This window comes from Salmo salar, chromosome ssa08, assembly GCF_905237065.1.
Source record: "Salmo salar chromosome ssa08, Ssal_v3.1, whole genome shotgun sequence".
NCBI lineage: Eukaryota > Metazoa > Chordata > Actinopteri > Salmoniformes > Salmonidae > Salmo > Salmo salar.
Genome location: NC_059449.1, coordinates 6,247,179 through 6,272,237, shown reverse-complemented (window position 1 = coordinate 6,272,237; position 25,059 = coordinate 6,247,179). Strand labels below are relative to the sequence as shown.

The 25,059-nt window shown below is 41.8% G+C and overlaps 2 pseudogenes; one reads left to right on the top strand and one right to left on the bottom strand.

The window, feature by feature from the left end:
• Positions 1-1,941: 1,941 nt before the first annotated feature.
• On the bottom strand, positions 1,942-8,371 carry LOC106609926 (toll-like receptor 3; annotated as a pseudogene).
• Positions 8,372-11,302: 2,931 nt separating this feature from the next.
• LOC106609927 (cytochrome P450 4V2-like) lies at positions 11,303-24,554 on the top strand (annotated as a pseudogene).
• The last annotated feature ends 505 nt before the right edge of the window (positions 24,555-25,059 follow it).

Below are 25,059 nucleotides of genomic sequence, written 5' to 3'. Positions count from 1 at the left end.
GTCAGTTTAAGGTGCTCTCGAGCGGCTAGATGTTCTTTACAATTTGGCCATCAGATTTTCCACCAATGCTCCTTATATAACACGTCACTCCACTCTATACTCCTCTGTAAACTGGTCATCTCTGTATACCTGTCGCAAGATGCACTGGAAGATGCGTATTTATAAAATCCTCTTAGGCCTCACTCCCCCCTATCTGAGACATCTACTGCAGCCCTCATCCTCCACATACAACACCCGTTCTGCCAGTCTCATTCTGTTAAAGGTCCCCAAAGCACACACATCCCTGGGTCGCTTGTCTTTTCAGTTCGCTGCAGCTAGCGACTGGAACGCGCTGCAACAAACACTCAAACTGGACAATTTTATCTCCATCTCTTCATTCAAAGACTCAATCATGGACACTCTTACTGACAGTTGTGGCTGCTTTGCGTGATGTATTGTTGTCTCTACCTGTCACGTCCTGCCCAGTAAAGGGGTTATTTGTTATTGTAGTTTGGTCAGGACGTGGCAGAGGGGTGCTTGTTTTTTGTGGTTCGATGTTTGTTGGGATATGTATTTATGTAGAGGGATGCTTGTTTAGAGTATTCCGGGGTTTTGGTTATGGTCTATGTTTTGTATTTCTATGATCTGTCTATGTTGTGTATTTCTTTGTGTTGGCCTGGTATGGCTCTCAATCAGGAACAGCTGTACATCGTTGTTGCTGATTGAGAGTCATACTTAGGTAGCCCTGTTTTCACATGTCCCTTGTGGGAAGTTCTTTTGCACTACTGTGTGTGTAGCCGGCATTACTGTTCATTTTCTTGTTTTGGTAGTGTTCAAATAAAGTTTAAAATGAGCACTCAACCCGCTGCGCCTTGGTCCACTTCATACGACGACCATTACACTACCTTCTTGCACTTTGTGCTGTTGTCTGTGCCCGGTAATGTTTGTACCTTGTGTTGTGTTGCTACCATGCTATGTTGTCTTAGGTCTCTCTTTATGTAGTGTTGTCTCTCTTGTCATGATGTCTGTTTTGTCATATATATATATATATGAGAGAAGCCTTTTGGTAGGCCGTAATTGTAAATAAGAATTTCTTCTTAACTGACTTTTCTAGTTAATAATAAATATAATTCATTTAAAAGTAAACAAATGTATGGACCAATCGCAGACTAGCTTTAATTTATGTATTGATTTTTTTTATCAAAAGGCAAAAAGCTAGGCTAGTGGGGGGAAGTCTGTGGAATGGATGGGAATAGAAAGCGGTGCACATGTTTCACTAGGCTAGTGTTTCACTATAGGCTTACTTCAAGAGTCCTAACAGTGAGCAAAGAAAATACACATTTATGGAAAACTACCTTCTTAACATAATACATATTTTCTATGACTGATAATTGCAAGTCTATTAAAATACATTAGCAAAGCTTCTATCTCCAGGCCATCACACTGGTAAATAGTCACCACTAGCCAGCCTCCGCCCAATACCCCGCCCTGAACTTAGTCACTGTTACTAGTCGGTTATCACCCGGTACTCTACCCTGCACCTTAGAGACTGCTTCTCTATGTATAGTCAAAGTCATTGAACACTGGTCACTTTAATAATGTTTACATACTGTTTTACCCACTTCATATGTACAGTATATACTGCATTCTAGTCAAGGCTCAGCCAATATAACTACTACTGTACACACCTTTTCTATTAATATACTGTCTGTTCATACACACCATCAAATACATACAGTATCTATTCATATCCCAGACTCTGACATTATTTAATTTCTTTCTTTACATTTTGTGGATTTGTTTGTATTGTTAGGTATTACTGCACTGTTGGAGCTAGAAACTTAAGCAATTCGCTGCACCTGTGATAATATCTGTAAAATATGAGCACTTGACCAATAAATTGGATTTGACTTCAGTAACATTTTCAGTACACTTCTGAGCATAATGGCATGGAGAAAGTTACTACACTTGGTTGGTGGTGCCCAGGACGATGCGGAGCCTCTGGTGGAAGGTGGGCACCTTCTCCCTCTGCAGGGGCCAGTTGAGGAGGCAATGCGGGCGCAGCATGCCCCTGCGCAGGAGCAGAGAGCGGGACGGTCTTGCACGTCCTGCAGGAAGACCAGCACCATCGAGTCCCGGCTGTCCTCGATCCCATGGTGCAGGGTGTGGTGGGTCATGAACCTGGGGGGAAACGGGGAGGAGAATGGTGGGAGGTGAGGGGAGGGAAAGGAAATGGGAGGAAGGGGTTTTAAGGGAGAGGAGGGGAAAGGGGAGAAACACAGAGAGACAGAATATGGCACTTGTCAGAGCACAAGTAAAAGAGGCTTTAAGTACAGAAGTGTAAGAGGAATTATACACTGCTCAAAATAATAAAGGGAACACTTAAACAACACAATGTAACTCCAAGTCAATCACACTTCTGTGAAATCAAACTGTCCACTTAGGAAGCAAAACTGATTGATAATAAATTTCACATGCTGTTGTGCAAATGGAATAGACAACAGGTGGAAATTATAGGCAATTAGCAAGACACCCCCAATAAAGGAGTGGTTCTGCAGGTGGGGACCACAGACCACTTCTCAGTTCCTATGCTTCCTGGCTGATGTTTTGGTCACTTTTGAATGCTGGCGGTGCTTTCACTCTAGTGGTAGCATGAGACGGAGTCTACAACCCACAGAAGTGGCTCAGGTAGTGCAGCACATCCAGGATGGCACATCAATGCGAGCTGTGGCAAGAAGGTTTGCTGTGTCTGTCAGCGTAGTGTCCAGAGCATGGAGGCGCTACCAGGAGACAGGCCAGTACATCAGGAGACGTGGAGGAGGCCGTAGGAGGGCAACAACCCAGCAGCAGGACCGCTACCTCCGCCTTTGTGCAAGGAAGAGCAGGAGAAGCACTGCCAGAGCCCTGCAAAATGACCTCCAGCAGGCCACAAATGTGCATGTGTCTGCTCAAACGGTCAGAAACAGACTCCATGAGGGTGGTATGAGGGCCCGACGTCCACAGGTGGGGGTTGTGCTTACAGCCCAACACCGTGCAGGACGTTTGGCATTTGCCAGAGAACACCAAGATTGGCAAATTCGCCACTGGCGCCCTGTGCTCTTCACAGATGAAAGCAGGTTCACACTGGGCACGTGACAGACGTGACAGAGTCTGGAGATGCCGTGGAGAACGTTCTGCTGCCTGCAACATCCTCCAGCATGTCCGGTTTGGCGGTGGGTCAGTCATGGTGTGGGGTGGCATTTCTTTGGGGGGCCGCACAGCCCTCCATGTGCTCGCCAGAGGTAGCCTGACTGCCATTAGGTACCGAGATGAGATCCTCAGACCCCTTGTGAGACCATATGATGGTGCGGTTGGCCCTGGGTTCCTCCTAATGCAAGACAATGCTAGACATCATGTGGCTGGAGTGTGTCAGCAGTTCCTGCAAGAGGAAGGCATTGATGCTATGGACTGGCCCGCCCGTTCCCCAGACCTGAATCCAATTGAGCACATCTGGGACATCATGTCTCGCTCCATCCACCAGCGCCACGTTGCACCACAGACTGTCCAGGAGTTGGTGGATGCTTTAGTCCAGGTCTAGGAGGAGATCCCTCAGGAGACCATCCGCCACCTCATCAGGAGCATGCCCAGGCGTTGTAGGGAGATCATACACACACGTGGAGGCCACACACACTACTGAGCCTCATTTTGACTTGTTTTAAAGACATTACATCAAAGTTGGATCAGCCTGTAGTGTGGTTTTCCACTTTAATTTTGAGTGTGACTCCAAATCCAGACCTCCATGGGTTGATAAATTGGATTTTCATTGATTATTTTTGTGTGATTTTGTTGTCAGCACATTCAACTATGTCAAGAAAAAAGTATTTAATAAGATTATTTCTTTCATTCAGATCTAGGATGTGTTGTTTAAGTGTTCCCTTTATTTTTTTGAGCAGTATATTTCAGATCTCAATCATATACATGTAATTGACACTTTTATCCAGAGAGACGTGCAATCAAATCAGTCAAAAGGGTGAAACGTGATCAGTGTTAGAATAAAATAATACAATAAAAGTTTTTAAAATAACTTTATGGTCCAATGTCAAAAATAGGGTCATGATGAGTTCAGAATAATTGCATTTTACAATTTTGTCATTTTGCAGACACTTTTGAATGTTTATGAAACTTTTTTTTAATGAATAAATTGTTATCCAGACGCTAAGATAATTTTACGTGTAAAAAAAATGTTTTACTGCTTGTTTGGGTTTCTTCTTTCATCTTCTTCCAAAATTGCCTACTCCCACTTACCCACTTCACACCATCTCCCCTTCCCCTGTTTGAGTGAAACTTGTTCAGTTTAATTTTAAAAAGAATACTCATGGTATTATTAATATCATAACACATTGTCAGACTATCAAATGAAAACGTCAACATGATTTACTTTCATTTCCCGAAATAAAGACGACTGCAGACTGCCACACCATGGTCCTTATCAATGTTCTCTTTTCCCTGACCAGTGACCACACATGCTCTACCAAAGCTTATGTGAATTGAATGTTACAAAAAATATAACAATCTTCATTTTACTTACTGTCGACACATGGAGTCTTCGAGAAGAGACTTGGTATCCACAAATAGTATTTTCCTGGACCTTCTCATATTCTCCATAATGGACTCCAGTCGCAAGTCACCTCCCACTGCATCTAGATCCTGCACATAAAATGTATACCCCTGTTCGTCCTCTAGGGGGTACAAGCTTCGTTCCACCCAGGTTTTATCCTTCGCAGCATTAATGACAAACACGTCATAGTCAAACTCTCTCCCCTCCCCGGAATTGGCATCGCTCAATCCTAGCATACGGTTGATCAGAACATTCCAGTAGAACTGAATCCTCCAAACCTGGAAGCGCACTAGGAGCGAGGTCACCATTAAAGTCAGGACCACAGTGCTGGTGAGCACGTAGAGCGCCTGGAATGGTGTCATATCCTTGCAGGAGAGCGTGTCGAACTCCATGACCGAGCAGTTGTAGTAGGCTTGCGGCGTGTTGCACACATACTCGTCACGAGGCCCAGCACACTGGTGTTGGTTCTGTTCAGCCACGCCACAAACCACAAGATGCTCTCGCAGGTGCAGTCGAATGGGTTCTTCTCCATGACCAGCTGGCTAAGGTTGGCCAGAGCGGGCCTGAACACCTCCTTCCTCACTGACGTGATTAGGTTCTTCTGCACCCGGAGCGACCCCAAGTCGTCGAAGGCTGAGTCCTTGAGTTGGTTCAGGGTTGGCCAGTCCATGAAGGGCCTCCTCAGGGATCTCATCCAGACCGTTGAAGTCCATCTCCAGAGCAACTAGGCTGCAGAGCCCCCTAACACAGCACCAGCCCACCCGGGTTGGCACTTTTCCACACCCGGGCCAAGTTGTTGTGCTGAAGCTTCAGCACCTTCAGATTCTCTAGTCCCGCCAGAAGACCAATGTTGATGTTGGCGATGTTGTTGTTGCTGAGGTCCAGGATGTTGAGGTTGGACAGAGGCTTGAACGATGAGCGATTCAGATCCAGGGTGCCGGTCAGAGCTCTCCCCAGCATCAGAGTCCTGAGAGTGGGTACGTGGACGAAGGACATAGGGCTGAGGGTGATCTTCTGGTTGCCGTTAGAGAGGTTGATCTCCTGTAGCTGACCCAAACTCTGGAACTCTTTCCCCGTCAGGGCCTGGGAAATGGAGTTGTTGCCCAGCAGAAAGGTGGTGAGATTGCCTAAGCTGGAGAAGGCTCCAGGGTCTAGATGGGAGATCGCTGTGTGTGTAAGTTTTAGCGTAAGAAGCGGTGAATCTGCGAGCGACACAAAGGTCTGGTTGGTGATGATTTTGAGCGACATGCAGCTGGTCCCACTCAGGTGGAGTTGGCAGAGACTTATCGAACCTGCAAAGGTGAGCGCTGAGATGTTTCGAAAGGCAGTATTTTCCATGCTCAGGCTATCTAGTGCCCCTAGTAGCTGGAAGGAGAAGTCGTCAATAATAGGGTAAGCAGAAGAAACCGTCCCCGATCTTTGCTATGCTGTTGTGGGATAGATCCAAATAAGTGAGGTGGGTCTTCCCCAGGCCTTTGATGGTGGTGTTGGCTAGTATGACTAGCTGTGTCTTCTGTAGGGAAAGGCTGCAGATTGCGGTCCAGAGAGCTCTGTGCAAAGTTTAGACATGAGCGGAGTGCCAAGTTTGCTCCCATTCATGACTAACTCATGTATGCCTGCAATGGGCTTCAGGCAATCAGGCTCAAACTACAATTTAAAAAAATGACTGATTAGTTGCAGATTAGATGCTGTACAAGATGCTGCCATAAATTGTAGATAAGTTGTCAAAATACCTTGAACCTACTACTTCCTACTTATTTATAGTATCCCATTGGGCACACACTGGTTGAATAAATGTTGTCTCCATGTCATTTCAACTAAATTACGTTGAACCAACGTGGAATAAATGTTGAATTGACGTCTGTGGCAAGTGGGATGTCGCATTATTACAACCTTTCAAGTGAGGCATTGAGTGATCCAGTTTTCACTACCATTGAATAGGTTGGGATACTGCCTTGCTCTGTTCCTCTTTTGCCTAATTTGGCTTCATATGAAACTGTTGGTTCAAAATGCCCTAGATGTTAATTTGGTGGCTTGCACTAGGCCTACAAAACAATATAGAAGAAACACTGAAGTGATCTTGACAACATAAAAAAGGTGAAAAGTGGAACATGACAGGTAAATGAAACCAAGGTGTGATTGGTTGAGCGTGGTTCTTATTCCTAGTGCCAGCAGCTGAAAGCAATAACATCCTATCATTTCCCATTTCACAGTATCTTTCGTACCGCTGTTAGAGTTGTTAGATTCGACAGGTGGAGGACTCGTAGGGATGAGGAATTACTTAGAAGAAGTCATCCTTTTTGAAGGTTGATATGATGTTGCCAGACAAGATGAGAGTCACCAGGCTTGGAAGCTGAAGGCAGGTGCCCAACTTGGCTGTCTTCAGGTCATTTCTGGAAACATCCAGCAGTGTCAGACTCTGGTGAAAAATTGAAAGATGTTCCAAGAGATTTTGAGAGAAAATGTAACAGACAACTGCAATCAAATCGTACTTTGTCTATGGCTGAGGCTTGTAAAAGAAATCCCCTTTTTGCAGTGTTTATTTGGAAATGAGCCATATCTTAGACCTAGCACTTATTTGTACAGGTGACATTTGACAAAATGGTCACAGCATGTTTTTGCATTATACTGTATATGGTGTCTCTCGCCACACTGTTTCATGGAATTGTATGTTTGTTGTAACTACCGTTTCATTGCACAGTCTATTTTAAACCCTTGAAAATAGTGTTTCACGAATTTGGTTATGTGATCGTCAAGCCCATTCAAAAGATTAGGGGACAGGACCAGGAAGTATGACACAGGACATGGGTTAGCACAGACACTCTGGGTTCATTTGATGTAGAACAGGGGTAGGCAACTTGATCGAGGGTGTAGCGGGGTGCGTAATTGACGGCAGAGAAGTCAGGCGCAGGAGAGCAGAACTGGGTAATAACCAGAGATTTATTAAGCAAAACCAACGGCAACCAGAACAACAAGATAAATGGGCACAAAATAACCCGTCGTGCGCTCACGGGGAATGTGCACAAGCACTACAATAAACAATCCCACACAAAGACATGGGGGGAACAGAGGGTTAAATACACAACAAGTAAATGAGGGGATTGAAACCAGGTGTAAGGAAAACAAGACAAACAAAATGGAAAATGAAAAGTGGATCGATGATGGCTAGAAGACCAGCGACGCCGAGCGCCGCCCGAACAAGGAGAGGACCTGACCTCGGCGGAAGTCGTGACAGGGGGGCTGGAACATACAGTAATTATAATTTATACACTGCAAATTAACCACATCTAAGCCCAAAAAGTGATTATTTTCAAATGCAATAATTGTATACGTTGATTACATTGAGACATGATCAGTCTTTTTAAAAATTTTTTATTAAATTAAACACATTTTTAGTTGAATTCTTGATATCAGTCTTTGTTGAAAGAAAAACCTTGGGTGACCCAAAACAAAAACAGTTGAAGGATGGTTTTGTGGAAGGTATTGGCCATGTTTGAGAGCATCAATTCTGCTCAGTCGCTGATCATTCGCTGATCAACAAATCATAGTGAGTAGTTATTTACAAGGTGGTTTGCAGATCACTGACAGAGTAGATCATTGGCTTAACAAAAACGCTTTAAAATGTAGTTTCATGGTTAATTACAGTAGGGTTATTTTAGTGTAGTTTTAATACTCCTGCTAGCAATACTAAAGTAATGCTGTAAAATAACCTACTATTGCGCACATTAACCATGTAATATTCTCTTCAATAAAACCAAAATATCAGATGAACTTAGACCTTAAACAAACCTTCATATTTTAATTTTTCTGCTGTGGGAACTGCTTTTAAGTAGGTAATTTCAGTTGTTTTGTACACTTACTTGAAATTTAGAATTTTGTTTAATAGAATATGGTTCAACAAAAATCTATCTTTGTATTTGTCTCATGACGTCTAGTGTTGATTTGAATGCATTCTTGTTTTTTGGAGCGTCTGTTTCTTTCCCTTCTGTATGCTATTCAGCAAGTCTTTAACGTTTTCAGGAAAGTTGGATTCTGACAGTCTTTATTCAAAACTTAGTGAATAAATAAACTAACTTAAATCCTAAATCCTGTGCCCTCAAGTGGGTTGCAAAAAGCTAGGTACTAAATCTGACATTCTCCCATTTTGTTTTATTTTGAGGGGAAACTTAAAAAACAAAAAAGCCTGCCAAAAACTAGCCAGCTCCTGGCCACATCCTTAAAACTGACTTCTAACAAACGGCACAGGAACTATGGGACCCTGAAAGTAAGCCGTTGGCATTTGGGTCACTTAAAACGTTCCTTAACTTGAATAAAAAAGGGAGAGGAATAACTAAACTTTGCTCATTAAAAGAAAGAGGAAGGAGGCTTACTTCAAGGGTTTGTGGATTAAGAAAGGGAGGAAAAGGGGATAAACTATGAACACTCCCACTGGGCACAAACGTAATTTTAAAATCTAGTTTTGATTTACAATTGGTTGAGTTGTCAACGTAAAATCAACAAAAACCATTCACCATGTTATTGGATTTAGGTTCAAAGTTAGGTGGAAAAAAAGAAAATCCAAGCAGTTTTCTGTGTTGGTTGGGGTGGCAGGTAGCCTAGTGGTTAGAGTGTTGGACTAATAACCAAAAGATTGCAAGATCAAATCCCTGAGCTGACAAGGTAAAAATCTGTTGTTCTGCCCCTGACCAAGACAGTTAATGGTTCCTAGGCGATCATTGAAAATAATAAATTGTTCCTAACTGACTTGCCTAGTTAAATAAAATTGATTTAATGTCATCACAGATTCTTGGTGTTGAAAGGATGTGGAAACACCATTGATTCAACCAGTTTTTGACTAGTGGGTTTTTAGTTACACGATCATGTTTTCAATTCATAAGCACTCAGTAATTCATCAGTTCTCTATTATACTCTACATGATTGTGTTACATGATACTACCCCATTTGTATATGCTTAGGGACACACATGGGATTTTGGGGGGGATTTTTCACTATGTTTATTTATTAGGATCTCTTTTAGCCCACCAAGGGTTAGTCTTGCAAGAGTCCTTTACGTATGTCAGAAATGTTTGGAAATAGTATAGAGCAAGGGTATTCAACTCTTACCCCACGAGATCCGGAGCCTGATGGTTTTCTGTTTTACCTGATAATTAATTGTGCACACCTGGTGTCCCAGGTCTAAATCAGTCCCTGATATAGAAGGGAACAATGAAAAAACGCAGTGGAACTGGCTTTGAGGTCTAGAGTTGAGTTTGAGGGTTATAGAGTACATCCTAAGAATGAAATGTTCCCTTGTGTAATATCATCAAGTACTTCTAAGAGGTCTGGATATAAAACCTTAGCGATGGTGCTTACGCTGCTGAGTTGCTAGTTCAAGCCCAGATCCAAGGCCTTCATTGGAAGTCCAACACCCACCGTATTTGTTTTAGGGATTGCCCCTTTTCCTGATATACTTTTTCAAGCTTCAATCATAGTTCTTCCCCCTTCATTTTCTACAAAAGTAACACCCTTTTTTTCAGGGCATCTCACTGTGAATTGGCAAGGGGGCCTGCATCCTAAACAAGTTGACGACTGAATTAGTAGCCTGCTATTGTGGCTCACTTCAGGGGTACTCGTAGGGGTAGCCTCCCCGATTCTCCCCGAGGAGCATTACATGGTCAGTGACTGGACATCTTTCCATAATTACACAGAACCTTTTGTCTGCTATTGCTAAAGAATGAGACCCTGAAGCAAATGTACATTTATGAGTCAATATTGGACCACCACCTAACTAACCAAGATGAATATCGGTGAATTGCTGAGTGGGTCGATCGTTTTGGTCTTACTCCTGACTATACTGACCGGTGTCTTTACCTGGCAGTTCCTCAGCAGCTCTCTGCACAGATATATATATATTTTGTATTTTGAGGAGGGTGTGCTTTTATCAATTTAGCGTTGGGGAACTTCTAACCATGAAGACTTAAATTATGCCATCCGTAATATCTTTCGGAAATACTTTGTAGCAGTAAAGAAAGAAAATAAATCAATTCATTCAAAAGATACGTGAATACAATATCCAATTTGAACGGCGAATCACGTTAATCTGTTTGTCCCAAATGTCCTAGAAATCAGACTGTTCTCATTAACACAATATATTGTCTGCATTGTTGCTGCATGGAGATTCGCAGCACGGCAACTTCTTCAGACCTTGTGTGAAGAAAGTGGTCAAGCTGCCACTGTTTTGGTAAAAAGCTGATGGGGCTGGAAAATGTAACCACTCAACTTTATAGACATAGCTATGGATTCAAGGACTGACCATCCATGATATCAAAATAATCGTTTTAACCATGTTTTGGTTTATAACTGTCTTTGAATAAAACGTTGCTGTGTTATGACAGGCAGTTATCATCTGAGTGTGTGCACATGTGTGTCTATACCTGTCTGTGTCTGTCTGCATGTTTTACATTTTTATTTTACAATTTAGTCCTTTAGCAGACGCTCTTATCCAGAGCGACTTACAATAGTGCATACTTTTTCGTACCATGTACTACATGTGCGTGCATGACAGTACAAAATACTATCCCTTGATGAACATCCATGTTTACCTCTTTCCCCCTCCCTACTGGTTAATCATTCATAACTAGCAGCCGGAATAACATAGAAAAGTGGGGAACAGGTAAGGATTAAATTCCACCTGATATGAGTAGAAGCCAGCAGGTCTCAGACATTCATTTGGAGGTTGTTTAAGCCATGTACTACCCAGAGATGGTGATTGTTTTGGTGGCTTACACTTTGGGGCTGCCGGGGGTGAGCCACTTTGTTTCAATGCTGACCTACGCCACCTACCAGCTACTCAGCAGTTATCTGTATAAATGGAGGGAGATGAAGCCCATACCAGAGATTGAAGGCATATACCCCCTCATTGGGAACGCATTGCAGTTAAAAGCCAACGCCGGAGGTGAGAGAGACACAATTGTGAGAAAAAGCAGGAGACGAGAAGGGAATTTTGATGAGGGGGTGCTTTTATCAGTTTAACATTTGGGTTCTAACCATGATGACTTAAATTATGCCAGCCTTTCCATAACGTTAAGAAATACTTAACATTTAAAGAAAATAAGTCCATTTATTCAAAAGATTTGTGAATCAGATATCCTGTTTGAATGGTGAATAACGTTAATCTGTCCTAGAAAGGAGACTGTTGCCATTAACACAATATATTGCCTGCATTGTTGCTTCACTGAGATTCGTGTAAATGTGACATAGTCTTCACAATCCATGCGCCGCATCACAACAAGAATTATCATGCTACACATTAGCAACTTCTGTGGTTTATCTACTGCCGTTCCTGATACCGCACGGCAAAGCAATGCACAAGGCCCTAAAAATTGTCAAAGTCTCCAGCCACCCTAGTCATAGACTGTTCTCTTTGCTACCGCAAGGCAAGCGGTACCGGAACGCCAAGTCCAGGTCAAAGAGGCTTCTAAACAGCTTGTATCTCCAAGCCATAAGACTCCTGAACATCTAATCAAATGGCCACCCAGACTATTTGCATTTTTTAAACTGCTTTGTTGGTTAGGGGCTTGTAAGTAAGCATTTCACTGTTGTATTCGGTGTTTAGGCCATGTACTACAGAGATGGTGATCGTTTTGGGGGCTTACACTTTAGGGCTGCTGGGGGTGAGCCTCTTCTTTGCAATGCTGACCTACACCACCTACCAGCTACTCAGCAGTTACCTGTGTAAATGGAAGGAGATGAAGTCCATACCGTAGATTGAAAGCCAACTCCGGATTTGAGGGAGGAGAGAAGATGTGAGGAGAAGGGAAGAGAGAGGAGAGGACAGTAGTTTAGGTAGTAAGTGTTTTTAGTAGTAAGTGTTTTTTTTACACACACGCTGCACTTTGGTCTGCTCCTTCCTACGACAACCGTGACACTGCTGCTTTGGGTGCAAGCATGCCAAAGCAAACCCGACTGTATTGAATACTCAAATTTTCCATAAAAACGTAATTTACTAAAGCAAAAATAATTCACTTTGCTTCAGCTATTTTTTTTATGTAGAATGGGGGTTTTAAGTTTTTATATATTTTCTGTTAACTGTCTGTTTTCTGATGATGATGCCATGCCAATGACCAACGTTGTAATGCATCTGTGTGTAGCTGGTGTAGATGAGTCAGGCGCAGGACAGCAGATATGAGTAACGTACGCAATTTTACTCAACAATAATCACAATACACGTCAGTAAATCCAAGGCCACAATTACGGACCACAATACAATAAGCAATCACTCACAAACAAACATGGGGAACAGAGGGTTAAATAATGAACAAGTAATTGGGGGATTGAAACCAGGTGTGTAAGACAAGGACAAAACAAATGGAAAATGAAAAGTGGATCGGCGATGGCTAGAAGGCTGGTGATGTCGAACGCCGCCCGAACAAGGAGAGGGACCGACTTCGGCGAAAGTTGTGACAAACGTTCCCTCTGAGAAAAGGAATAAACTATATCTTATTTCCTATTCTATTGTCCATTTGATTCGATTCTATAGTCAGTTCTGAACAACCGTGTTCATATGGACAAGGCCTATGCTTACAAGTTCCTGCACCCTTGGCTCAGCACTGGTCTACTAACCAGGTGGGTGTTTCAAAACAGATCACATTCGATAAAGATCAAATATATATGCATTTGAGACAACATAAAATATGTATTATAACGCAGGATAAGAACATGAAATTCTTAGATAAGCCTTCAATAATTATTAGGAAAACACTTCCTTTTTTATGACAAAGAACGATACATTCTGAGAAACGGCAATACTTTCCAGTCAACACATTCCCTCCATATTTTCTGAACTTTTGTCGATCTCTCACAGTCTCTCTGTATCACTTGTTCTGCATCTCCCTCTCTCTGATTCCCTTCCTTTTCTTTGTCTGTCTCACTTTCTTTCTTTGTCACCCTCTCTCTCTCTCTCTGTCCCCCTCACCCCTCTGTCTCTCTCTTCCTCTATGTTTCCCCCCTCCCTCACCTCCCTCTCCCCAGCACGGGGGACAAGGGGCGTCGGCGGCGGAAGTTGCTCACCCCCACATTCCACTTCTCCATCCTGACGGAGTTCCTGGAGGTGATGAATGAGCAGGCCGATGTGCTGGTGGAGAAGCTGGACAAGGAGGCAGGCAAGGGCCCCTTCAACTGTTTCAACCACGTCACCCTCTGTGCCCTCGACATTATCTATGGTGGGTCTGGGTAAGGATGTGGGGTGGTTCTAGCGGGTCCAAAGGCTCAGTGTGTTAAAAAGATTTCCTATTCTTGTGGCAATTTCAAGTCAACTAAAAAGATGTGTAAAAATTGCAACCAAACTTACAATAAATATCTCTGTATGTGATTTTCCTTTCAGAGACTGCAATGGGGAAGAAAATCTACGCTCAGAGTAACTATGACTCAGAGTATGTCTGATGTGTGTACAAGTGAGTACCTCGTCCTGAATGCAACCGACAGATGTTGTTATGCCCAGTGTTGTTTTGAAGAAGAGGGTATCGACAGCCGACCATTTCTCACTGTCCCTGCATCTCTCTCTCTCTCTCTCTCTCTCTCTCTCTCTCTCTCTCTCTCTCTCTCTCTCTCTCTCTCTCTCTCTCTCTCTCTCTCTCTCTCTCTCTCTCTCTCTCTCTCTTGTCTGCACTGTTGGTAGTTGGTTGCAAGTAGTAGCCAACTTGTACCATGCATTTTGTTATACTCTGAAAATGCTACTAATTAACAGACGTTTGGGGACAACATTCATTGCAGAAAATGTAATAGAGCGGAATCAAATTGCATCAAATTAATATCATTTTCTCTCCCTCGCATCCCATCTACTATCCCCAGGATGAGTGACATCATCACACGGCGACAGAGGATGCCATGGTTCTGGCATTACTTTTTTTACAACTACTTTGGCGAGGGCTGGGAGCACAACAGGAGCCTCAAGGTCCTCCACTCCTTCACCTCCAATGTAAATCATCAGTCAATCAAAAAGGGGCTTTTGACTATTTAGCTGCACCCAGGGAAATAAGCGGTCATCCATCCAGCCAAGGGCTTGTTCAGAAGGAAGACCATTACACAAGGTTCAAATAGAAATGTATTGTGTAGAACATAAATGATTGTCTGTACAATAGAATAACAAATGTCAGCTCTATTCATTCTATTTCTATCTGCAATGTTTAGAACGGCTCATGTCAAATGTTTTCACTGAATACACCCCCAGGTGATCTATGAGAGGGCGGAATACATTGCCTACATCGAGTCGGACAGCAAATCAGACCAGGGCATGAGGAAGAGGCGGGCCTTCCTGGACATGCTGCTGAAGACCACGGACGAGGAGGGCAACAAGCTCACCAACCAGGACATCCAGGAGGAAGTGGACATCTTCGTGTTCAGGGTCAGAGGTCAAAACCACTATCACACGCTTCATGTAGAATATATTACAGATTCATAATTGGTGTTTTTTTTATTGACCCCTGTCTTGCAGGGTCATGATACTTCAGCCGCAGCCATGAATTGGGCCATTCACCTGCTGGGCTCCCATCCAGAGGTGCAGAGGAAGGTTCAACAAGAGCTTCAGGGGGTGTTTGGTAATCCCCCCCCCCTTATTTTTTTAACCCTTTTACTGCATGGGGCTCCCTTTCCTGGACACAAATGCCATGTGAATTATTCTCATAATTTACACTTCAATTAAAAATGTAAACTCAATCTCATGCTAGTTAAGAGGTGATATTCAACATTAAACCAAATTTCCCTAGACTTTGTTCTTGGAAAATGTATCAAATGCATTTGGAACATTGTGCGATAGTGGAACTGCAATTCAAGTGAGAGGGGCAAGGCAAAAGACAGTGAAATCATAATTTTCTGTATTTGTTTTGTAATATTGACATGACTAATATGATTTAAATGAATTTTTGTAAATGTATTTATTCATTTATTTTATTTAACTAGGCAAGTCAGTTAAGAACAAATTCTTATTTACAATGACGGCCTAGGAACAGTGGGTTATCTGCCTTGTTCAGGGGCAGAACAAAGATAAAATATATTTGTTATATATGCGTGGAGAAAACAATTCTGTTTAATATTTTTAACATTACAATAATCATAATCTTATTTTTACAAGAAAATAATTTCAGATAGTGTGAAGGAAACAATACAATTATAATTCAGACACCTAATTTATATAACAAAAATGTTTTTTAATGTTATTAATAGTTGCCTATTGTTACGGCAACAAATACTAAAATGAAACTTAAAAAAAGATGAACAAGAATATAAACGCAACATGTGAAGTGAAAAAATATCCCAGAAATTTTCCAAATGCACAAAAAGCTTATTTCTCTCAAATTGTGAGCACAAATTTGTTTATATCCTTGTTAGTGAGAATTTCTCCTTTGCCAACCTAATCCATCCACCTGACAGGTGTGGCATATCAAGAAGCTGATTAAACAGCATGTTCATTACACACCTTACACACCTTGTGCTGGGAACAATAAAAGGCTACTCTAAAATGTTGAGTTTTGCCACACAACACAATACCACAGATGCCTCAAGTTTTGAGGGAGTGTACATTCGGCATGCTGAGTACAGGAATGTCCATCAGAGCTGTTGGAAGATAATTTAATGGTATGTCCAACCGGCCTAACAACCGCAGGCAACATGTATGGCGTTGTGTGGGCGAGCGGGTTGCTGATGTCAACGTTGTGAACCGAGTGCCCCATGGTGGGGCTATGGTATGGGCAGGCATAAGCTACGGACAATGAACACAATTGCATTTTCTCGATGGCAGTTTGAATGCACAGAGGTACGTGACAAGATCCCGAGGCCCATTGTCCTGCCATTCATCTGCCGCCATTACCTCATGTTTCAGCATGATAATGCACAGCCCCATGTCACAAGAAACTGTACACAATTCCTGTAACCTGAAAATGTCCCCTTCCATGGTCTGCATACTCACCCATTGAGCAAGTTTGGGATGCGCTGGATCGACATGTACGTGTCCAGGCGTGTTCCAGTTCTCGCCAATATCCAGCAACCTCGCACAGCCATTGAAGAGAAGTTGGACAACATTCCATAGACCACAATCAACAGCCTGATAAACTCTTTGTGAAGGAGATGTGTTGCCCTGCATGAAGCAAATGGTGGTCATACCAGCTCTAGGAAGGGTCTAAGTGGTTCCAAACTTTTTTCATTTAAGAATGATGGAGGCCACTGTGTTCAGACTTGTCTAGTAAAATAACAACGCTGCAGACATTTTTTGGTACCCTTCCCCAGATCTGTGCCTAGACACAATACTGTCTCGGAGCTCTACGGACAATTCCATCAACCTCATGGCTTGATTTTTGCTCTGACATGCACTGTTAATTGTGGGAACGTATACAGACAGGTGTGTGCCCTTCCAAATCATGTCCAATCAATTGAATTCTTCACAGGTGGAATCCAATCAAGTTGTAGAAACATCTCAAGGATGATCAATGGAAACAGGAACCACCTGAGCTCAATTTCGAGTCTCATAGGAAAAGGTCTGAATACTTATGAAATAAGGTATTTCTGGTTTTATTTTTAATACATTTGCCAACATTTCTAAAAACCTATTTTTGCGTTGTCATTATGGGGTAAAGTATGCCCTGATGACAAAGCTGTCATCAAGGGAAGCGGTGGCTAATTTGAAGAATCTCAAATATAAAATATATTTAGATTGTTTGACAATTTTTTGGTTACTACATGATTCCATATGTGTTATTTCATAGTTTTGATGTCTTCACTATATTACAAAGAAAACCCATATATATTTTTTAGCAAGCTAGCGTCATAATTTTGTCTGACATTCCGAAAATGCAGCCGTGTTGATTTACTTTGCGGGCACCGGAGTATTATTTTGAGGGACATTATTTTGAGGGAGTCAAAATAATGTGTTTGACTGGTACTATATATATATATATATATATATATATATATATATATATATATATATATATATATATATATATATATAACAGTTGAAGTCAAAAGTTTACATACACTTAGGTTGGAGTCATTTAAACTCGTTTTTCAAACACTCCACAAATTTCTTGTTAACAAACTATAGTTTTGGCAAGTCGGTTAGGACATTTACTTTGTGCATGACACAAGTAATTTTCAACAATTGTTTACAGACAGATTATTTCACTTATAATTCACTGTATCACAATTCCAGTGGGTCAGAAGTTTACATACACTAAGTTGACTGTGCCTTTAAACAGCTTGGAAAATTCCAGAAAATGATGTCATGGCTTTAGAAGCTTCTGATAGGCTAATTGACATCATTTGAGTCAATTGGAGGTGTACCTGTGGATGTATTTCAAGGCCTACCTTCAAACTCAGTGCCTCTTTGCTTGACATCATGGGAAAATCAAAAGAAATCAGCCAAGAACTCAGAATAAAAGATGTAGATCTCCACAAGTCTGGTTCATCCTTTGGAGCAATTTCCAAATGCCTGAAGGTACCACATTCATCTGTACAAACAATAGTACGCAAGTATAAACACCATGGGACCACGCAGCCGTCAGACCGCTCAGGAAGGAGACGCGTTCTGTCTCCTAGAGATGAACGTACTTTGGTGCGAAAAGTGCAAATCAATCCCAAAACAACAGCAAAGGATCTTGTGAAGATGCTGGAGGAAACAGGCACAAAAGTTCTATATCCACAGTAAAACGAGTCCTATATCGACATAACCTGAAAGGCAGCCCCGCAAAGAAGAAGCCACTGCTCCAAAACCGCCATAAAAAAGCCAGATTACGGTTTGCAACTGCACATGGAGACAAAGATTGTACTTTTTTTTTTAAATGTCCTCTGGTCTGATGAAATAAAAATAGAACTGTTTGGCCATAATGACCATCATTATGTTTGGAGGAAAAAGGGGATGCTTGCAAGCCGAAGAACACCATCCCAACCGTGAAGCACGGGGGTGGCAGCATCATGTTGTGGGGGTGCTTGCTGCAGGAGGGACTGGTGCACTTCACAAAATAGATGGCATCATGAGGTTGGAAAAGTATGTAGATATATTGAAGCAACGTCTCAAGACATCAGTCAGGAAGTTAAAGCTTGGTCGCAAATTGGTCTTCCAAATGGACAATGACCCCAAGCATACTTCCAAAGTTGTGGCAAAATGGCTTAAGGACAACAAAGTCAAGGTATTGGAGTGGCCATCACAAAGCCCTGACCTCATTCCCATAGAAAATTTGTGGGCAGAGCTGAAAAAGCGTGTGCGAGCAAGGAGGCGTACAAACCTCACTCAGTTACACCAGCTCTGTCAGGAGGAATGGGCCAAATGTCACCCAACTTATTGTGGGAAGTTTGTGGAAGGCTACCTGAAATGTTTGACCCAAGTTAAACAATTTAAAGGCAATGCTACCAAATATGCAGCCAGGTAGGCAAAATGCTAATTGAGTGTATGTAAACTTCTGACCCACTGGGAACGTGATAAAAGAAATATTATTCTGACATTTCACATTCTTAAAATAAAGTGGTGATCCTAACTGACCTAAGACAGGGAAATTTTACCTGGATTAAATGTCAGGAATTGTGAAAAACTGAGTTTAAATGTATTTGGCTAAGGTGTATGTAAACTTCCGACTTCAACTGTTTATATGTATATATATATGTAGAGAGAGAGAGATTTTACATGTGTTTATTTGTGGCCATTTTACATTAGAAAAACAAATTCATTTTTTTTGTTGCATGGTTCTTTCATAATGCATGCAGTAGAGGGTTAAAATATGTATTTTTTTGCAGTTGATTTAGACAGTGATGAAAGAGAGCAGAGACAGGTAATTGGGATTTAGAGGAGCTCTTTTTAGAGGAGCTGGACGCGTTACTGCTAGAAAATGGGCTCTGCAGGAGGCACTTGGTAATTTTTACCCTCCAGTGTACCGTCGCTATTTCTGCTTCTATCTTGTTTTCTCTGCCCGGGGCCTTTTGGTTCTCATCAATGCACTCTCTTTCAAATCCTTCTCTCACGGGTCAGAGTGAGTTCAAACACAGTCACACCGAAGTGGTTCTGTGGCTTATCAAATTGGTGTGCTTTATATGCAGCTTTAATATTGCAAATAGATTGGCTTCTTTTTTTGGTATTATACCCTCCCCTAACCCGGACGATGCAGTGCCAATTGTACACCGCCCTATGGGACTCCCAATCACAGCTGGTTGTGATACAGCCCGGGATTGAACCTGGGTCTGTAGTGACGTCTCTAGCACTGCAAAGCAGTGCCTTAGACCGCTGCGCCAGTCGGGAGGCCTCAGATTGGGGCTTCTATCAATGTAGTTGTCTGCATCATTTCCAAATCGCTAATTTTAAAACAAGCCATAGAAAGTTGGTTGCCATTTCAGTTTAATTCACCAGAAAAGACAGAACAAACATTACAACATATGTTATGGTTAAACTCAAATTTACTAATTGATTAAAAAAACGTAAAAACTCTTTAATCATTGTAAATGATATCATAAATAGGACTTGTGGAGTTGTCACACATGCAGCTAACAAAAATATATGGAAACCTCTGCTCTATTCAAAATTACAAACAACTAATTGCAGCATTACCGTAAAAAAATGGAAGAGGCAAGTAGAAGGAGGAGAAAGTAATGAACTTGTCTGCCGGCCCTGCATTAAAGACCAAAATTCTTTAAAGAAAATTGTGATAAATAAAAAGGTATGCCAGTTTAATTTAAGGACCAAAAATTGACAGCTGTGCCATATAGATTGCAAAATAGTTTGGAAGAGATGTTTGATGTACCGATTCCATGGCACATGGTTTATGAACTGATACACAAAATGATGCCAGATTCAAAACGTAGAGTTTTTCAATTAAACAAAATTCTTGCAGCCAATAGAATGTTATACTGTATATATGGGGGATACAACCATCCCAGCTCTGCAGATTTTGCTGCGAAGAGACAGAATCATTAGATCATTTGTTTTGGTACTGTCCATATGTAGCTTGTTTTTGGTCACAGGTTCAGGAATGGCTGAAGAATTGCAACGTTTACCTGGAGTTAACTCTGCAAATAGCACTGCTGGGTGATCTGAAAAGTCATAGTCAATCGATTAATAACATAATAATACTCGTAGCAAAAATGTTTATCTTTAATTTACATTCTGTAGAAACTGAGAATAGAAAGGTTGAACTTTTGTGAAACAGCACAGTTGAAAAAGACTGGATGGTCTTCAGAGATAGATGGTAGGGGTTGAGTGGAGCTGAAGGATGGGACTAAAAACAAACAAAAGATAACTAATGTAAAGTACACTGTGTCCGTAAAATGGATATAGTATGTAGAAGCCTAAGTGTTGTTGTCCATTAGTTTACTCCAATTAGGGGAGGGGTGGTAGGGTTAGGGGGAAATAATAAAGGAATAACAAAGGAAAAATATGTCAAACAGAACTTACCCAGAATGTGGTTACCATGTTCTCAGAATATTCAATATTAATGTTCATATTTTATATTCTGAGAACATGGTAACCACGTTCTGGGTATGTTTGGTGTGATGCTGATAAAATATTTTCCTAACTATTAGAAAACTGGACACATGAATGTTCTTGAAATGTGATTAGAACATTAATATATTATATTCTGAGAACATGGCAACCATGTTCTGTGTATGTTTGGTGTGATTTTGATGGAATATTCTCTTAACCCTCAGGAAACTGGACATGTCTAGAATATTAATAATGTAGGCTATATTCTGAGAACATGGTAACCACATTCTGGATAAATTCTGCTTGACGTTAAAGGAATGTTCTCCTACCTGTAATGCAAAAACATTCTAAATAGGTTAGAGTTCAAGTGGTTCTTCGCGGTTTGACAAAAAAAGGAAAGGAGGGGTGCTCAACAACAATGAAAAAGATCATGAGAATGGCTTACCAAGAAAATTCCAAAATGACTAATTCGAGGTAAAAAGGAGTTGGAGCACTCAACAAAAAAAAGGCAGGGTGATTCATTTTTGCTCACTATAATCCATTGTACATGTGACTGATGTTTAGGCATCAAGCTAACGTCTTCCTCAAATTAGTACTTTTGGAAGTTTTTCTTGGTAAGCCATTCACATGCTAAATAGGTTCTCAGGAGGTTTTTGCCAACACAAAGGATGTTCCTGTAACTAACGAAAAATGGACACTCAAACATCAGGGAAAAATAACAGGTAACACTACAAAAATGTTCTCTCTCCCTAGAATTGTTAGCTGGTCTGTGGCATATAGAAGATGAACCTACAACCATGGTGTATCCAGCGCCTTTGCATTTCAGTCATGTCGATTTGTTATTTTTTGTTTGTTTTTTGTGTTCATTAGTTCATATATCCACTTATACCTTTTGTGGACCTAATAGAATAGCTTGTGTTTCACTGTTGTGCCTGTAGATGGGTTCAAGGTTCCCAAAGGTGCCAATGCCATCATCTTGCCCTACTCCCTTTATTTTTTATTTATTTTTATTTCGCCTTTATTTAACCAGGTAGGCAAGTTGAGAACAAGTTCTCATTTACAACTGCGACGTGGCCAAGATAAAGCAAAGCAGTTCGACACATATAACAACACAGAGTAACACATGGAGTAAAACAAACATACAGTCAATAATACAGTAGAAAAGTAAGTCTATATACAATGTGAGCAAATGAGGTGAGATAAGGGAGGTAAAGGCAATAAATAGGCCATGGTGGCGAAGTAAATACAATTTAACAATTAAAACACTGGAATAGTAGATTTGACAGTAGATGAGTGTGCAAAGTAGAAATACTGGGGTGCAAAGGAGCAAAAATAAATAAATAAATACAGTAGGGGAAGAGGTAGTTGTTTGGGCTATTTATAGATGGGCTATGTACAGGTGCGGTGATCTGTGAGCTACTCTGACAGCTGGTGCTTAAAGCTAGTGAAGGAGATAAGTGTTTCCAGTTTCAGAGATTTTTGTAGTTCGTTCCAGTCATTGGCAGCAGAGAACTGGAAGGAGAGGCGGCCAAAGGAGGAATTGGCTTTGGGGGTGACAAGTGAGATATACCTGCTGGAATGCGTGCTACGGGTGGGTGCAGCTATGGTGACCAGCGAGCAGAGATAAGGCGGGACTTTACCTAGCAGGGTCTTGTAGATGACCTGGAGCCAGTGGGTTTGGCGACGAGTATGAAGCGAGGGCCAGCCAACGAGAGCGTACAGGTCGCAGTGGTGGGTAGTATATGGGGCTTTGGTGACAAAACGGATGCCACTGTGATAGACTGCATCCAATTTGTTGAGTAAGGTGTTGGAGGCCATTTTGCATGGCCAGCCGTAGAAAAATGCTTATTGAAATTCTCAATTATAGTGGATTTATCGGTGGTGACAGAGTTTCCTATCCTCAGTGCAGTGGGCAGCTGGGAGGAGGTGCTCTTATTCTCCATGGACTTTACAATGTCCCAGAACGTTTTTGAGCTTGTGTTGCAGGAAGCAAATTTCTGCTTGAAAAAGCTAGCCTTGGCTTTTCTAACTGCCTGTGTATATTGGTTTCTAACTTCCCTAAAACGTTGCATTTCATGGGGGCTGTTCGATGCTAATGCAGAATGCCACAGGAAGTTTTTGTGTTGGTTAAGGGCAGTCAGGCCTGATTCTAAATTTCTTGAATGGGGCATGCTTATTTAAGATGGTGAGGACGGCATTTAAAAAAAATAACCAGGCATCCTCTAGTGACGGGATGAGGTCGATATCCTTCCAGGATACCCGGGCCAGGTCGATTAGAAAGGCCTGCTCGCTGAAGTGTTTCAGGGAGCTTTTGATATTGATGAGTGGAGGTCGTTTGACCGCTGACCCATTACAGATGCAGGCAATGAGGCAGTGATCGCTGAGATCTTGGTTGAAAACAGCAGAGGTGTATTTAGAGGGTAAATTGGTTAGGATGATATCTATGAGGGTGCCCGTGTTTACGGCATTGGGATTGTACGTCGTAGGTTCATTGATAATTTGTGTGAGATTGAGGGCATCAAGCTTAGATTGAGTATGTCACAGTTTAGGTCACCTAGCAGCACGAGCTCTGAAGATAGATGGGGGGCAATCAGTTCACATATGGTATCCAGAGCACAGCTGGGGGCAGAGGGTGGTCTATAGCAGGCGGCAACGGTGTGAGACTTGTTTTTAGAGAGGTGGATTTTTAAAAGTAGAAGTTCAAATTGTTTGCGTGCAGACCTGGATAGTAGGACAGAACTCTGCAGGCTATCTCTGCAGTAGATTGCAACACCGCCCCCTTTGGCCATTCTATCTTGTCTGAAAATGTTGTAGTTAGGGATGGAGATTTCAGAGTTATTGGTGGTCTTCCCTCCACCGTGACCCGCGCCACTTCCCCCAGCCAGAGGACTTCCGCCCGGAGCGCTTCCTGCCGGAAAACTGTGTCGGGAGGCATCATTACGCCTTCATTCCCTTCTCCGCTGGACTCCGCAATTGCATTGGTAAGAATAGGAGACATTTAATACATTCAATTAAAGTAGCACTTAAAGTAATACAACATTTTAGAAATTTGGTAAATCAACATCATTCCATTTGAGATTAATGACACAAGATTGGTCACCTTTGGCAGCAATTTTCAACTTGAAGCCAAAATAAAAGATTTAAAATAAAACAAGGATTGTGTTGTACAATATCACAGGTATTGATCAATGTTTTATCAGCTTGAAAGTAGACTGTCCACTACAGTGGGCATGTCCAATGAAGATGCTTACAAGCTATCACTACCTTAATAATGATAGTGACAAACTAAAGTTTAACTTCAGACAACAACAAAAAACAAGACATAATTGAAACAAAATGGAGGATTAAAAGTGTGTATCTTCACATGCTCTCTTTACACCCCTGCCCCCAGGTCAGCGCTTTGCCGTGATGGAGGAGAAGGTGATCCTGGCATCCATCTTGCGCTACTTCAACATGGAGGCGTGTCAGGAGCGGGAAGACCTCAATCCACTAGGGGAGCTCATCCTTCGCCCCGAGAATGGCATCTGGATCAAACTGGAGTAGAGGAATCAATATCAGCACTCATTTGCTGCGTCCCAATAATATCTCATTTCCCCTGAAGGGCACTTCACTACTTCCTATGAATCTAAAAGCATTGGATTAATGGAGACGTGGGCTAGAGGGGAGTTTCTACCATGTTTCTTGCACCAGTCATTTCATTTTCAATCAGTGAAGGAAAGTGAACAAGTGCACACTTTGAGAGGAAGGAGAGATAATTGGGACATAGCCATATAAATGTACTAGAGAGCTCATATCTTTGCATATCTACCTTGATTTGAAAGTAATACATTTCTTCTTCTTCGACTTTGTGTATTGGCGCCAAATGTTCAGCAAAAGTGCCCAAATCATATAGACAGAACTTCAGCCTCTTCCAGGCTAATCAGTCTGGTGACAAATTGGTTATTAGTGACTAATTGGGTTACCCGTAAAGCATGGTAGTGAGCCAATCTGAAAATGCATGCGGGGTGAAGTTGCCCCCTGATCTATGGTCAGTTTTGCATTTCCCCCC